We start from the raw sequence: 14,844 nt of genomic DNA on the forward strand, positions 1-14,844 counted from the left end.
CTTGTGGTTGTTGTTGTTTGACTTGCATCCCACTGAGATTTTTGCACACAGCGTTGGTGTACGGTGTTTTTTCTGCAATATTTTTGCTGTCTTTTCTTGAATTTTGTTTGCACTTAGTCACATATTCACTTTAAGATGTTTTTTGTTCATGTTTTTGTTTTTTGTTTGTTGCGGTTGCACCCGATTCAAGAGCTGAATGGCTCACAGGGCTATACCTAATAAATGAACTTGAACTTGAACTTGACGGCGATGAGGTCACGCTGAGCGGTGACGTCAGAGAGCGGGGTCAGAGTTCAAGTTTGTTGACAGAAAGGGAGCGAGTTTCGACTTAGCCTCAAATGAGTACCTGGTGCGGTGTGTCAACATCGCCACTCGGGAGACAAAGGCGGCCGGGCGTGGTGCTGGCCACCCACCCCCTCGTGTGCCGTGACGACCTCCATCGGTGCTGCTCGCTATGAGCAGCACTTTGTACATGTCGTTGCTTGGCTCTCCAGCACACCGCTGGCGACATTTCACGATGACATTTTCACGTCCATAAAAATAAAATCGCCATACTAACCTAGGCCGTTTTTTGGAAAAATTGGTCCAATTATCCTAGTCTTCTTGGTTCTTTCGGTAAAGTCACGTAGAATGGAAATAATAAAATAATAAAAATAAAACAAAATTATTCTCACGACGTTTCGGCCACAACGCAAGCAGCCGTCAGGTGAAGAACAGGTCTGTCAGAAAGATTATTATTTATTTCTACGTGACTTTACCGAAAGAACCAAGAGGATGAATCCCTGCAGTCACGAAAGCTTTAAATCGAAATCCAATATTCCTAGCTTTATTTTTCAACTAAAAGTGCATTTATTGGTTGTGTTTAGCCTGAGTAGCCTATATATTACGTTAAAAAGTGGAATTTCATGCATGAAATTTAGAAGTAAAAAGAAAAAGTGAATTCCTCCATTTTGTTAAGCATTAGTATGCTCTATCTATATATATAAAATCGTGCATGTCTGTCTGTGTGTGTGTGTGTGTGGATTTTGGACCATACGCACTTTCATTGGACGGCGGTTGCCCCTGGCAACGGCTAGAGACGCCTTCGCCGCTTTCATTGGACCTGGCAACGGCTAGCGACGCCTTCGCCAAGGGCTGCAGTTTCATTGGACGGCGGTTGCCCCTGCCAACGGCTAGCCACGCCTTCGCCACTTTCATAGGCTCCGTAAATAATTAAATAATAACCATTACACAGTATTGTTGGAGCGCTGAGGGGGGGGGGGGGGGGGGGGGGAAGGCACGCCACCCGTACCCTGCCTCTGCCAGCTGGACAATTTTGGCGAGGCCGCAGGCTCTGCACGCTACTAGGCCTCGACACCCACCACGCCACTCTGAGGTAAATTCATCAAAGGTTTTCCTACTCTTCACTCCACCCCCACCACAATGTGTGCAATTTATATTACTTTTAAACCCAACGCGCCAACAATCGATTACTTAAATGTTCACTGTACAAATAGTCATTAAGCTGGGTCAGCGTACTGCCAGTCTATCATGTAGACTGTAGCCTGCTTATTAAACTCGGTGAGTGTACTGCCACTCTATCATGTACACTCTAGCCTGCTTATGAAGCTGAGTGCGTGTATTGCCAGTATATAATGTGGACTGTAGCCTGGTTATTATAATCGATTCTTTATATGTTCTTTGTACAAATAGTCATTAAGCTGGTTGAGCGACCACAGTTCCATTCCAACTCACGCCCACCACCGCTGACGATTATTTGAAACGGACCTGGGCCTCCCCTAGGTCGACTCAGCCTCAAACGCGTAACTGCTGTTGTGTGTGAACATCGTCACTGGGGAGACAAAGGCGGCCGGCCATCGTGGATCCAAGTCCCGGGTGAAGCCGGGTCATGTGTATGTGTGTATGTGTTTATGTGTATGTCTGTGTGTCTCTATGTATGTGTGTATGTATGTGTGTGTATGTGTTTGTGTGTATGTGTGTGTGTATGTATGTCGGTTTTTTGTATGTCTTTATGTGTATGTCTGCGTGTCTGTATGTATGTGTGTATGTACGTGTGTGCATGTGTTTGTGTGCATTATGTGTGTGTGTATGTATGTGTGTGTATGTGTTTCTGTGTATGTATGCGTGTGTACGTATGTGTGTTATGTGTGTGTCTATGTGTCTGCATGTATGTGTGTGTGTATTGTGTATGTGTGTGTTTGTGTGTATGTGTATGTCTGTGTGTATGTATGTGTGTGTATGTGTGTGTATGTGTTTGTGTGTATGTGTGTGTATGTATGTGTGTGTATGTGTTTGTATGTGTTTGTGTGTTTATGCTCGCATTACACAAATGTCTTGCAGGTCTAAGGCGTTCCTCGCGCAGCATTGCCGCTTTATTATTGCAGTCGTTTACTGCCGTGCGCACCCTGAAAGTCGTGTGTGTCTGCAGAAAGCGCGTGTATGTGTACCTATGGACGCGCGCGCGTGTGTTGTGTAGGGGGAACGGTAGTGTAGTGCTTAGCGTGCTGTCTGTGTCTGTGTGTGTGTCTGTGTGTGTGTCTGTGTGTGTGTCTGTGTGTGTATCTGTGCGTGTGTGGTGTGTGAGGAGCGGTGGGTGTAGTGGTTAACGCTACGCTGCGCTACAAACCCGGCGAACCGAGTTCCATTCCCGCTCACGGCCACCACCGGTGACGATTATTTGAACCTCCCCTAGGTCGACTCAGCCTCAAACGAGTAACTGGTGTGGCGTATTAACATCGGCACTGGGGAGACAAAGGCGGCCGGGCGTGGTGGATCCAAGTCCCGGGCGAAGCCGGGTCATGTGTATGTGTGTATATGTTTGTGTATGTCTGTGTGTCTGTATGCATGTGTGTATGTATGTGTGTGTATGTGTTTGTGTGTATGTGTGTGTATGTATGTGGGTTTTTTTGTATGTGTTTATGTGTATGTCTGCGTGTCTGTATGTATGTGTGTATGTACGTCTGTGGATCTGTTTATGTGTATGTATGTGTGTGTCTATGTATTGTGTGTATGTGTTTCTGTGTATGTATCTGTGTGTATGTATGTGTGTTATGTGTCTGTCTGTGTGTCTGCATGTATGTGTGTGTGTATTGTCTATGTTTTTGTGTGTATGTATGTGTGTGTTTGTGTGTATGTGTATGTCTGTGTGTATGTATGTGTGTGTATGTGTTTGTGTGTATGTGTGTATGTATGTGTGTGTATGTGTTTGTATGTGTTTGTGTGTTTACGCTCGCATTACACAAATGTGTTGCAGGTCTAAGGCGTTCCTCGCGCAGCATTGCCGCTTTCTTTTTTCAGTCGTTTACTGCCGTACGCACCCTGACAGTCGTGTGTGTCTGCAGCAAGCGCGTGTATGTGTACCTATGGACGCGCGCGCGTGTGTTGTGTAGGGGGAACGGTAGTGTAGTGCTTAGCGTGCTGTCTGTGTCTGTGTGTGTGTCTGTGTGTGTGTCTGTGTGTGTGTCTGTGTGTGTATCTGTGCGTGTGTGGTGTGTGAGGAGCGGTGGGTGTAGTGGTTAACGCTACGCTGCGCTACAAACCCGGCGAACCGAGTTCCATTCCCGCTCACGGCCACCACCGGTGACGATTATTTGAACCTCCCCTAGGTCGACTCAGCCTCAAACGAGTAACTGGTGTGGCGTATTAACATCGCCACTGGGGAGACAAAGGCGGCCGGCCGTGGTGGATACAAGTCCCGGGCGAAGCCGGGTAGTACAGCTAGTATTACATTAAAAGTGGGAAATTTCACGATTAAATGTTCACGTCCCAAACAGGAAATCGGCATACGAACCTCTGCCGTTTTTGGCTAAAATTTAACGAATTTTTACAGCTGTATTTTTTTAACAAAAAGTGCATTCCTCGGTTGTGTTTAGCCTGAGTAGTCTATATATTACAATAAAAGTGAGAAATTTAACCATAAAATTTGATAATCACGGAGATAATCGTATTTATGCGAATGCTTGCGATTATGTTAATGTGTGCAGTTATGATAACTATGCTTAGTTTCTTTATCCAGAGTTGTATCAATTGGGATAACCGATTATCTTTGATTAAACATTTATTGATTATCTTAGTGTGTTTATGTTATGTTAGGTCTCCAAATTCATATCTTAACGCAGGTTACAGTTCTTATGATTAAGACAGTTTTGCATGGACTGGGAAAGAAGCACTCGAACACTTGGTGTTAAGCAATTTTAATTCTAAACAAAATATGACACTCTAAGATGCGACTCTCAGGTTCGGAATTATCGACGGTACCATTGGGGAGATTTCTCTCGGTGAGCAATACTCTGAACCATCAAGGCTTGCGTTGTTTCACTTTGGCAACCGCACATCTCACTGCCCTGACTCACGTGGCTTCTAAAAAATATTGTTGATGTAAAGACAGTGCATCTACTAAGGGACAAGCGGTGACAATAGGATATAAAGATTTACACTATAAGACCTCCTTTACCAGTGGCAAAATATAGTAATAGGTTTTTACCCAATCAACTTCAAGGACAATACATATCATTATCGTCATCAGAGTTGTTTCTTTTTGTTTGCATTCTGCCTGCTTGTGTTGTGGTTATTGCAAACATGATGCCTTGCATAAAGGTGTCAGTTTTTGTACCAGTTGAAAGGGTAAAAACCTATTACTAGGAGATCAAGAGTTAAAGAAGGGAAGGCGGGACAAAGGGTGGGAGTAGATTCACAACGAGAATAAGAGAGCGGGAGGAACGAGGTCCGGGGCTGTTTTGATGGAATATCGGGTCGTGGCTGGTTGCTGTCTCGTCGTTGTCGTTGCTGTATCGTGATTCCGGGGTCGTAAGCAGTGTTACAGGCTAAATAAAATAACCCTCTACAGTCTACAGAGTCTGGAGTCATTAGAATTGTGACGATTCATAATCTCACGAGCTCATAGTGGGTTTGTTCAATTATTAGATTTTACTATGAAAGTAGTTACCAGTGTTATTGTTATAGCGTTTCAATGTATAGCTATAACAGTTATATTGTTAGAGTTTATAATGTTAGAGCTTACAGTGTGAGTTTATAATGTGAGAGTTTTTGGCCGTGCCCTGTCCTCGTGGGACCCCACGCGGATTTGGAAATAATTGCAATGACCATGAATGAGCTGAGATTTGAGCGACTGTTTACTTTGTTTCAACAAAACTGAGTGCAGGTTAGTGCCATCTGGGCTTAGCCAATACCACTCATGAATGAACTCATACTCCTTTATGAAAGACATTGTAATCTTGCCTTTTCTTGAAGAATTGTTATCTTCAATATCGCCCTCAAATATACGGCTAAAATACACAGCAGAGGGAAGGCTGCCTTGTTGGGGAGATGTAGTTTGGATAAGGCGCTGTGACTGGAGTTAAACATTCGCTACTTGGCCCCGTCAACAGCAGCGGAGACGATCCGATCCACCGCGTTCCATCTCCCCACAAGGTCCACGAAATTCTCAGTTTTTTTTAAATGAACGTATATTTTTCAAATCATATGTAATGTAATTATGTTATAATGTGTGATTGTTATACACTTTATATGTTTACATACAGTTTATAGCTATTCGATTAAATTAACATGACATCCATCCAACAGTTTGATTCTAATGCGACTACAGTGGGATTTTAATCATTGTAATGAGATTCAAATCTTGCAAATCCTACCTCCGGTTCGCATTCACTTAACATGCATATGGCCACAGTGTGATTCTAGCATTATCACAGTGCAATTATAATTATTATTATTCGATTATAATCACGAACCTCCATTTATTTAGTTCAAAACTAATAATACCGTACCTCTGTTTTTGGTGTTATAAATGATGAAACTAGTCAATAGATTATAGTATTTTAATTATTTGTGTTATCGTTGATAGTGTTCCAGTTCACATGTCATACTTGATGGTTAGGGACTGTAACGTTGCGAATAGATTTGTAATGGGGACCTTTCCCCTCCAGGGACACATGTTAGTGGAGAGACAGCCAAGATGCTGCCGGTTAAGGGCAGATTTGTGTGACGAAGATCCTCCACCTGAAACTCGCTTAAAACACGTTTTTGCTACGAACATTGTAAAATAAATAAACGGACAAACATTTGTTAAAATACGTTTTTATTAATCTGCAGCTCTAAATCCATGCTGTCTGGTTGATCGAGACGAACAAGGCACGTGCCATGTCCAGAATTATTTTTATTACCAATATTGTCTTTAAATATGATGCTAAACTGAACGTTAACACTGGATGAAACATGCACCTCTTAACCCCTGCCTCGCATTTACGACTAACAATTTGCATTTTACACGTAACATACAGTCAAGCACAGTAAAATGCTAATACGACAATATTGTTATTCTAGGAATTTGAATTCTATTATAGCCCTGCACCCCCCACAGTTCGCATATCCAACCCCCGGTTCGATGGAACGTTCGCTTTACATACATATGAGCAGTGTGGTTATAATACTTCTAATTAGATTTGAATACCGTACCTCCGTTTATGGTGGTATGAATTCTAAAACCAGTTTATAGTCGTTTAATATTGAGTGTTATCGTTTATAGTGATACAGCTGAAGTCATAGAGGTGAAACGGCCTAAGTGTGTACGAATACAGATAGGGCGTCGCCGTTGGTTCGTCCACCCATCCCGCCTCAAGACTTATGTCCGTCCCCACCCAGACAGCTCATCCCCATGTCCTGTACAGCCCAAGTCTGGTGTGTCCAACGTGGTGGGGCGCTCGGCAATGGAAACCGTACTCCAAAGGAAATGTGTTGTGGCGCCCACAGTTTCCTAGCTCCTGAGGCCCGGGGTGCCTCAAGGATCTTCCACGTGTGAGGAATCGGTGCCTGGAGCCCGGTCATGTTTCTCAAAAGAAGCCAGGGACCTGTCTAACCCTTCAAGGCTGTGGTGCGAACCCTTGAAGCCCCGAAAGGCACAAGATTCCACCATGGGCGAGGGACCGGCGTCGAGAACCAGGTCAAAATGCGCAAGGTTGCACTCGTAGGATCCAAGCCCAACACACGGACAATTGAAGGGTCCAGTTGAACAACGTGGAAGCGTGTTAGGATTGTTGTTGTGGTTATTGTGTTGTTTCTTGTTGTTGACGGGTGAGTGTGGTCACACCGCTTACCCCTTACAGTTGAGTGTTAGGTTTGGGAAATTTTGCTACATCTGCTGCCCTGACGCACGTGGCTTCTAAAACATATTGTTGATGTAAAGACAGTGCATCTACTAAGGGACAAGCGGTGGCAATAAGATAGAGGTCAAGAAAGGAAGGCGGGACAAAGGGTGAGGGGGAATTCACACCGAGAATAAGAGAGTGGGAGGAACGAGGTTCGGGGCTCTCACTATGAGATCTCTTTTACCAGTGGCAAAATATAGTAGTAGGTTTTTACCCTTCTAAACTGTGAGTTTTGTACCAGTTTAAAAGGGTTAAAACCTATTACGAGGTTCGGGGCCGTTTTGGTGGATCGTCGTTGTCGTTGCTGTATCGTAATTCCGGCGTCCTAAGCAGTGGTAAAGGCCAAACAAAATAACCCTCTACAGTCTGAGTCTGGAGTCATTACAATTGTAACGATTCATAATCTCACGGGCTAATATTGGGTTTGTTCAATTATTTATATATTTCCATACTTGTATATTGCTATTCGATGCCGTTGAGATGGAACATTAATCAATCAGTGGGCAACTTGATTCTAATACGATGATGGTGTGATTCTAATAATTTTATGCGATTCTAAACCTGGCACCTCGCAGGCCACATTTTGGTCTTCTGATGCATATTTTCAAATAACGTAGATTTGAGCACAGTGTAATTCTGGTACGAAAAAAATTTTTATCAGATCTTGATCCTGCACCTTCCGTTTCACAGATCCCACACTTGGTTCCCACGTCCATAGTACATACATACATATTACATACAGACATGTTACGTACTTACGAGCATAGTGTGATTCGCAGAGGACCACGAAGTAATTCTAAATATTCGAATGTTATTCCAATATCACACTTCAATGTATGGTGTTCCAATCTATAACACTAGCTTATAATGCAATTTTTTGCATTATAATGTAGAGCTCATAGGTTTTATTGTTCATAACATTAGATTTTACTATAAAAGTAGTTTACAGTGGTATTGTTACAGCGTTACAATGTATAGCTACAACAGTTATATTGTTAGAGTTTATAATGTTAGAGCTTACAGTGTGAGTTTATAACGTGAGATTTTTTGGCCGTGCCCTGTCCTCGTGGAACCCCACACGCATTTGTAAAAAATTGCAATGACCATGATTGGGCTGAGATTTGAGCGACTAATGTTTACTTTGTTTCAACATAACTGAGTGCAGGTTAGTGCCATCTGGGCTTAGCGAATACTACTCATAAATGAACTCATACTCCTTTATGAAAGACATTGTAATCTTGCCTTTTCGTGACGAATTGTTTTCCTCAATAGCGTCCTCAAACATACGGCTAAAATACACAGCAGAGGGAAGGCTGCCTTGTTGGGGAGATGTAGTTTGGGTAAGGCCCTGTGACTGGAGTTAAACATTCGCTGCTTGGCCCCGTCGACAGCAGCGGAGACGATCAAATCCACTGTGCTCCATCTCCCCACAAGGTCCAAGAAATTCTCAGTTTTTTTTTAAATGAACGTATGTTTTTCAAATCATATGAAATGTAATTATGTTATAATATGTGATTGTTATACACACCATATATAGCTATTCGATTCAATTAACATGACATTCATCAAACAGTGGACAGTTTGATACTAATACGACTACAGTGGTATTTTAATAATTGTAATGAGATACAAATCTTGAATATCCTACCCCCGGTTCGCATTCACTTAACATGCATATGGCCACAGTGTGATTCTAACATTATCACAGTGCGATTATAATTATTATTATGCGATTATAATCACGAACCTCCATTTATGTTGCTCAAAACTAATAATACCGTACCTCTGTTTTTGGTGTTATAAATGATGAAACTAGTTAATAGATTATTGTATTTTAATGATTTTTGTTATCGTTGATAGTGTTACAGTTCACATGTCATACTTGATGATTAGGGACCGTAACGTTGCGAATAGATTTGTAATGGGGACCTTCCCCCTCCAGGGACACATGTTAATGGAGAGACAGCCAAGTTGCTGCCGGTTAAGGGCAGATTTGTGTGACGAAGATCCTCCACCTGAAACTCGCTTAAAACACGTTTTTGCTATGAACATTGTAAAATAAATAAACGGACAAACATTTGTAAAAATACGTTTTTATTAATCTGCAATAATTTTTACGTTAAAACTCCAACCGAATATGTATTATGTTCAAACAGTTACAGTACAATGCAAACCATATCCGTTCCAAGAATACCAAAGCGTTAAAGTATCATTACCCATGATGCCCTTATTAGTTCACCACGTTTGTTCACTGCTCGTCTATGTTGAAGTCAAGGCCATATATCCAACGAACGCGTCATCAATGTACACCTAAAGTAGATTATTACCATCCAAAAAAAGCTTTCCAACTCAAGACAGCTTAATAGGTATAACCTCATGCAACATTATATTTCATTCACCGCGAGCTATCGGTTTGATCCTCGAGCCACTCCATGACATCCAGCCATCTCTCGGGATCCAACTTCATGGGATCGAAGGCGGAATTATCTTCAGGACTCATTGCAGCACCTTGAATTTCACCTTTTGATTTCAGCTTCCTATCATCGTGGACCTTCTGATGCCTCTTCCGTTTTGATGACCGTGCAAATGACTTTCCACACACAGTGCACAGGAATGGCTTCTCGCCCGTGTGTGTTCTCTGGTGTCTCTGAAGATGTGATGACTATGCAAATGTCTTCCCACACATAGGGCACAGGAATGGCTTCTCGCCCGTGTGTATTTTCTGGTGTCTTTGAAGATGTGATGACTTTGCAAATGTCTTCCCACACACAGAGCGCAGGAATGGCTTCTCACCCGTGTGTGTTCTCTGATGGTTTTGAAGAGTTGACAAGTGTGCAAATGTCTTCCCACACACAGAACACAGGAATAGCTTCTCGCCCGTGTGTGTTCTCTGTTGACTCTGAAGATGTGATGACTTAGCAAATGTCTTCCCACACACAGGGCACAGAAATGGCTTCTCACCCGTGTGTTTTCTTATGATCTTGAAGAGTTGATGACCGTGCAAATGTCTTCCCACACACAGAACACAGGAATAGCTTCTCGCCCGTGTGTGTTCTCTGGTGACTCTGAAGATGTGACGAGTGTGCAAATGTCTTCCCACACACAGAGCACATGAACGGCTTCTCGCCCGTGTGTTCTCTGGTGGCTCTGAAGATGTGATGGCCATGAAAAGGACTTCCCACACACAGAGGAATTGAATGGCTTCTTTCCTCCGTGTGCGTGGGCTGTGGGGAGCGTCTCTTCTCCATGTGAGCGTAGTAACAGTAGCGGTGTTGTTGAGTCAAAAGTACGCTATCGGCCGCAAGGATGTTTAGCGTTGAGTTTTAGATTTTGTTAACTGCTAAAACAAGAACGACACTCGCGTCTAACCGAGACGCAAAAAAATCCCGCTAATTTGACGAAGAACACGTTCCGCGAAAATAGACACTTACTTGGAGATTCACGGTATATCGATGTCTGGAACCCGTCTGAAGATGTCGCCACGAACTCTCCCGACGCAAAATCGCGGTAGAAGGGCGATCAGCAGAGCGACGAGTCGAGCGTCCAACCTCATCAAGTTTCCTCTCGAAATGGCATTGAGCTCTGCTTCTGAGCCGCCTTATAACTCCCCCCCTAGGATCCAATCCTTTGCATTTCAGGATATTTGCATTCGATTGTAAATTTTTGAAGGCACAATCCGCATGTCTTTTAACATACCGAAGGGTAATGTGCCCATTGTGCTTCATGCATGCATATGTAAGTGGATCTCAGTGTGTAATTATGTGCTTATTTTGAATAAATGGGATTACCGAATTAAAATATTTGAATAACATTATGGTCGTATTAGCGTTTACTCTGCTTGAATATAGAAGATATGTGAAACTGAAGGTGCAGGATCGGATTAAAATTATTTGAATAACTCTTTGGTCTATTATAATTATTCTAATGTTGTGAACAATATCACCTATAAACTATAAACAATACATTATAATGCTGTGAAAATAACACTATAAACTAGTGTTATATATAAACTAGTGTTATAGTTTAGAACACCATATGTTGAAGAGTGGTATTAGAATCACAAAAGAATGATTAGAATCATAATGTGGCCATATTAGAATCACACGATGCTCGTATGTATGTATGTAATTTGGACATTCGTATCGGGGGTCGGATATGCGAAACGGAAGGTGCAGGATTAGGATTCGATTAAAGTATTAGAATAACACTTTGGTTGTATTATAATTACAATATGCTCGAATCAACGTTATTTGAAAATGCGCATCGGGAGTCGTAAATGCGGCCTGGCAGGTGCCAGATTTAGAATCGCATCAAGATCATTATAATCACACTATGGTCATACTAGAATCAAGCTGCCCACTGCTGGCTGAATCTTTTAACTAAATGGCACCGAATAGAACTATACAGTATTGCTGTTGGGAGTGGAGCCTACAATCGCTACGTTGCGCATTTTAACCTGGTTCTCAACGCCAGTCCCCTGCCCATGGTGGAATCTTGTGCCTTTCCGGGCGTTAAGGGTTCGCACCACAGGGTTAGGCAGGTCCCTGGCTTCCTATGAAAAATTTGACCGGGCTCCAGACACCGGTCCCTCGCACGTGGCGGATCCTTGAGGCACCCAGCTTAAATGTGTATAGTTGAAGGTGCTAGGTGTTGTCTTCTTCTAACAGCTACTAACGTGCGTGTGTTGTCTGTTTTTAGGATTTGTCCATTGATGTTATTTTTATTGCGGCGTTTTTTTGTTGAGTTCTGTCACTTGAGTGTTGCAGTTTGTTTAAGAATTCGTCACGTGAGCGTGGTGTTTTGCTTGTGGGAATTTCGCTTTGTCAAAATCTGTGATTGTTATAATCTCATGAGTTTATAATGGGTTTATAATGGGTTTGTGCGTCTATTTATTTAAATATATTCCGTCTTTTGTTATTCGATGACATTTAGCATTATTTGCTCCGCTGCGGGCCTCCTGTCACCGCTCCCCATTGACATGTTTGGTGGCTTCTACATACTATTAACATTCCCTCCCTTTGTTAATGCTACCCCCTCCCTCTGATGCTGCTAATCCTACATAATGAATGGGCATAATATGACTTTGAAAACCCCCCCGCCCACCTCCTACGCATTTCCCATAAATATGCTAAATTCCTCTTGATATGCAAATTATTTTGTCAAGGCGCTCTTATTCCACCTCCAACCCAGCTTATATATACGCTCCAAGCTTGGCAGTGTTTCATTCTTCACCTGAAGACGGCTACTTGCGTTGTGGCCGAAACGTCGTGAGAATTATTTTATTATGTTTTATTTTTATTATTTTATTACTTCCCTTCTACGTGACTTTACCGAAAGAACTAAGAAGAAGTCTGAGTCCATTCATGAGTAGTATTCACTAAGCACCGATGGCACTAACCTACATACAGTTATGATTAAACAAAGTAAACATTAGTCGCTCATCCCAGCTCAGACATGATCATAGCAATTATTTCCAAATCCGTGTCGGGTCCCACGAGAACAGGGCACGTCCACAAACTCTCAAAATATAAACTCACATTGTATACTCTAACATTATAAACTCTAACAACATAACCTTTAAACTATGAGCTACACATTGTAACGCTTTAAAATAACACTACAAACTAGTGTTCTAGTAAACTATAATGTTGTGAACTCTAACAATATAAGCTATGAGCGATATATTATGCTATAAAAAGACATCATGAACTAGTGTTACAGATTAGAACACCGTACATTGAAGTGTGATAATCGAATCTCATTCGAATTCTTAGCTTCACACCGTGGTCCTCTAGCAATCACACTTTGCTCGTCAGTATGTAACATGTCTGTATGTAATATGTATGCATGAGATATGTCTGTATGTAGTATGTATGCATGTAACATGTATGTATGTAATATGCACGTGCAAACCAATGGTGGGAAATGTGAAACATGAAGGTGCAGGATCAGGATGGGATTACAATTATTTGAATAACACTTTGGTGGTATTAGGATTAAGCTGTCCACTGCTGGATGAATGTCCCATCTCAATGGCATCAAATAGCAATATACAGTATGAATATATAAATAATCGAACAAACCCAATATAAGCCAGTGCAATTATGAATCCTTAAAATTGTAATGACTCCAGACTCAGACTACAGAGGGTTATTTTATTTAGCCTTTAACGCGGCTTAGGACCCAGGCGTCAAAATATAGCAACGATGACGACGAGACGGCAACCAGCCTCGACCCGAATCCCGGCCAACACAGCACCGAACCTCGTTTCTCCCCCTCTCTTATTCTCAGCATGAACCTCCGTCTACACTTGGTCCCGCCTTCCCTTCTCGAAATCTCTCTATCCTGTTGTCACCACTTGTCGCTTAGTAGACGCACTGTCTTTACATCACCCACCTCGATGACCTCGACAGGAACCGGCCATGGGCGGATATACCCGATGGCACCTGTGGGCAATACAACCATGCCCTCTCCCTGACCAACCATGGAAGCACGTGCTGCCGCCGGTGTTCTTTTCATTAGCTGCTTGCGCTCTGGTGGGGAAATGTCTTCGTTAGGAATTGTTTTGCAACGTTCAAGTCCAGAATACCGAAGTATACCGGGGATCACCTGTACTTAAAAACACGTAAACTGATAACACTATAAACAATAACACTGAACATTAAACGTCTATAAACTATCAACTGGTTTAATACTTTATACCACCATAAACGGAGGTACGATATTTTAACTTTATTAGAAGTATTAAATCGCACTCTATACATATGTATGTAAATTATCTGTTAAATCGAACCAGGGGTCGGATATGTGAACTGTGGGGGGTACAGGGCAAGAATCGTATTAAATTTCGATTCAAAGCTTTCGTGACTGCAGGGATTTATCTTCTTGGTTCTTTCGGTAAAGTCACGTAGAAGGGAAGTAATAAAATAATACAAATAAAACATGATTAAAATTCAGCCACAACGCAAGCAGCCGTCCTCAGGTGAAGAACGAAACACCACCAAGCTTGGAGCGTATATTTAAGCTGGGTTGGAGGGGGGGAGGTGGGAAGAAGAGCGCCTTGACAAAATAATTTGCATATCAAGAGGATTTTAACATATTTATGGTAAATGCGTAGGAGGTGGGCGGGGGGTTTCAAAGTCATATTATGTCCGTGCATTATGCAGGACCAGTAGCATCAAAGGGAGGGGATGGGGGTAGCATTAACAAAGGGATGGAATGTTAATAGTATGTAGCTGCAGTTACTAAACAACCACGTAAAAAAGACCGCAGTACACTCACTGGCATTGACGAAATATCTTGTATTCTCCACAGCGAATGGATTCTTTGCTCCCCTGCAAGTCTCCTTTCACCACTCTCCCATTGACATATTTCGTTGCTTCCTCTTAGTATCTTTCACGCGATGGTCAATGAGTATAGCAGATTGTATAAATAGTATAAAATTGTAATGTTTAATACAATGTATAAGGTAATATACAGTATCGTAAATGTATAGTGAATATACAGCAGTGTGGTATACAGTAGGGTGGGCTAGAATAATACTTAGGGTAATATTATAGTCGAAGGTATAGAGTGGTGTATAGTAATACAGTATATAATTTAATGTTGAGTTTGTCTATGGTAGTATATAGTACGGGGTAGACCCGTGTGATGTAAGAGAAAAAAGTTTAGCTGGAAGCAT

General features: G+C 42.2%; 1 protein-coding gene and 1 pseudogene across 1 annotated transcript in view; both read right to left on the minus strand.

Annotated features, from left to right (window-relative positions):
• The window catches only part of LOC133361284 (zinc finger protein 239-like), an 807,570-nt gene that overhangs the window by 57,183 nt on the left and 735,543 nt on the right, over nucleotides 1-14,844 (minus strand). The gene's annotated exons all lie outside the window — the stretch shown is intronic.
• Nucleotides 9,558-12,142, minus strand: LOC133361292 (gastrula zinc finger protein XlCGF7.1-like; annotated as a pseudogene).

Source organism: Lethenteron reissneri, chromosome 72 (assembly GCF_015708825.2).
Source record: "Lethenteron reissneri isolate LAM-NWPU_2019-01 chromosome 72, ASM1570882v1, whole genome shotgun sequence".
Lineage (NCBI taxonomy): Eukaryota > Metazoa > Chordata > Hyperoartia > Petromyzontiformes > Petromyzontidae > Lethenteron > Lethenteron reissneri.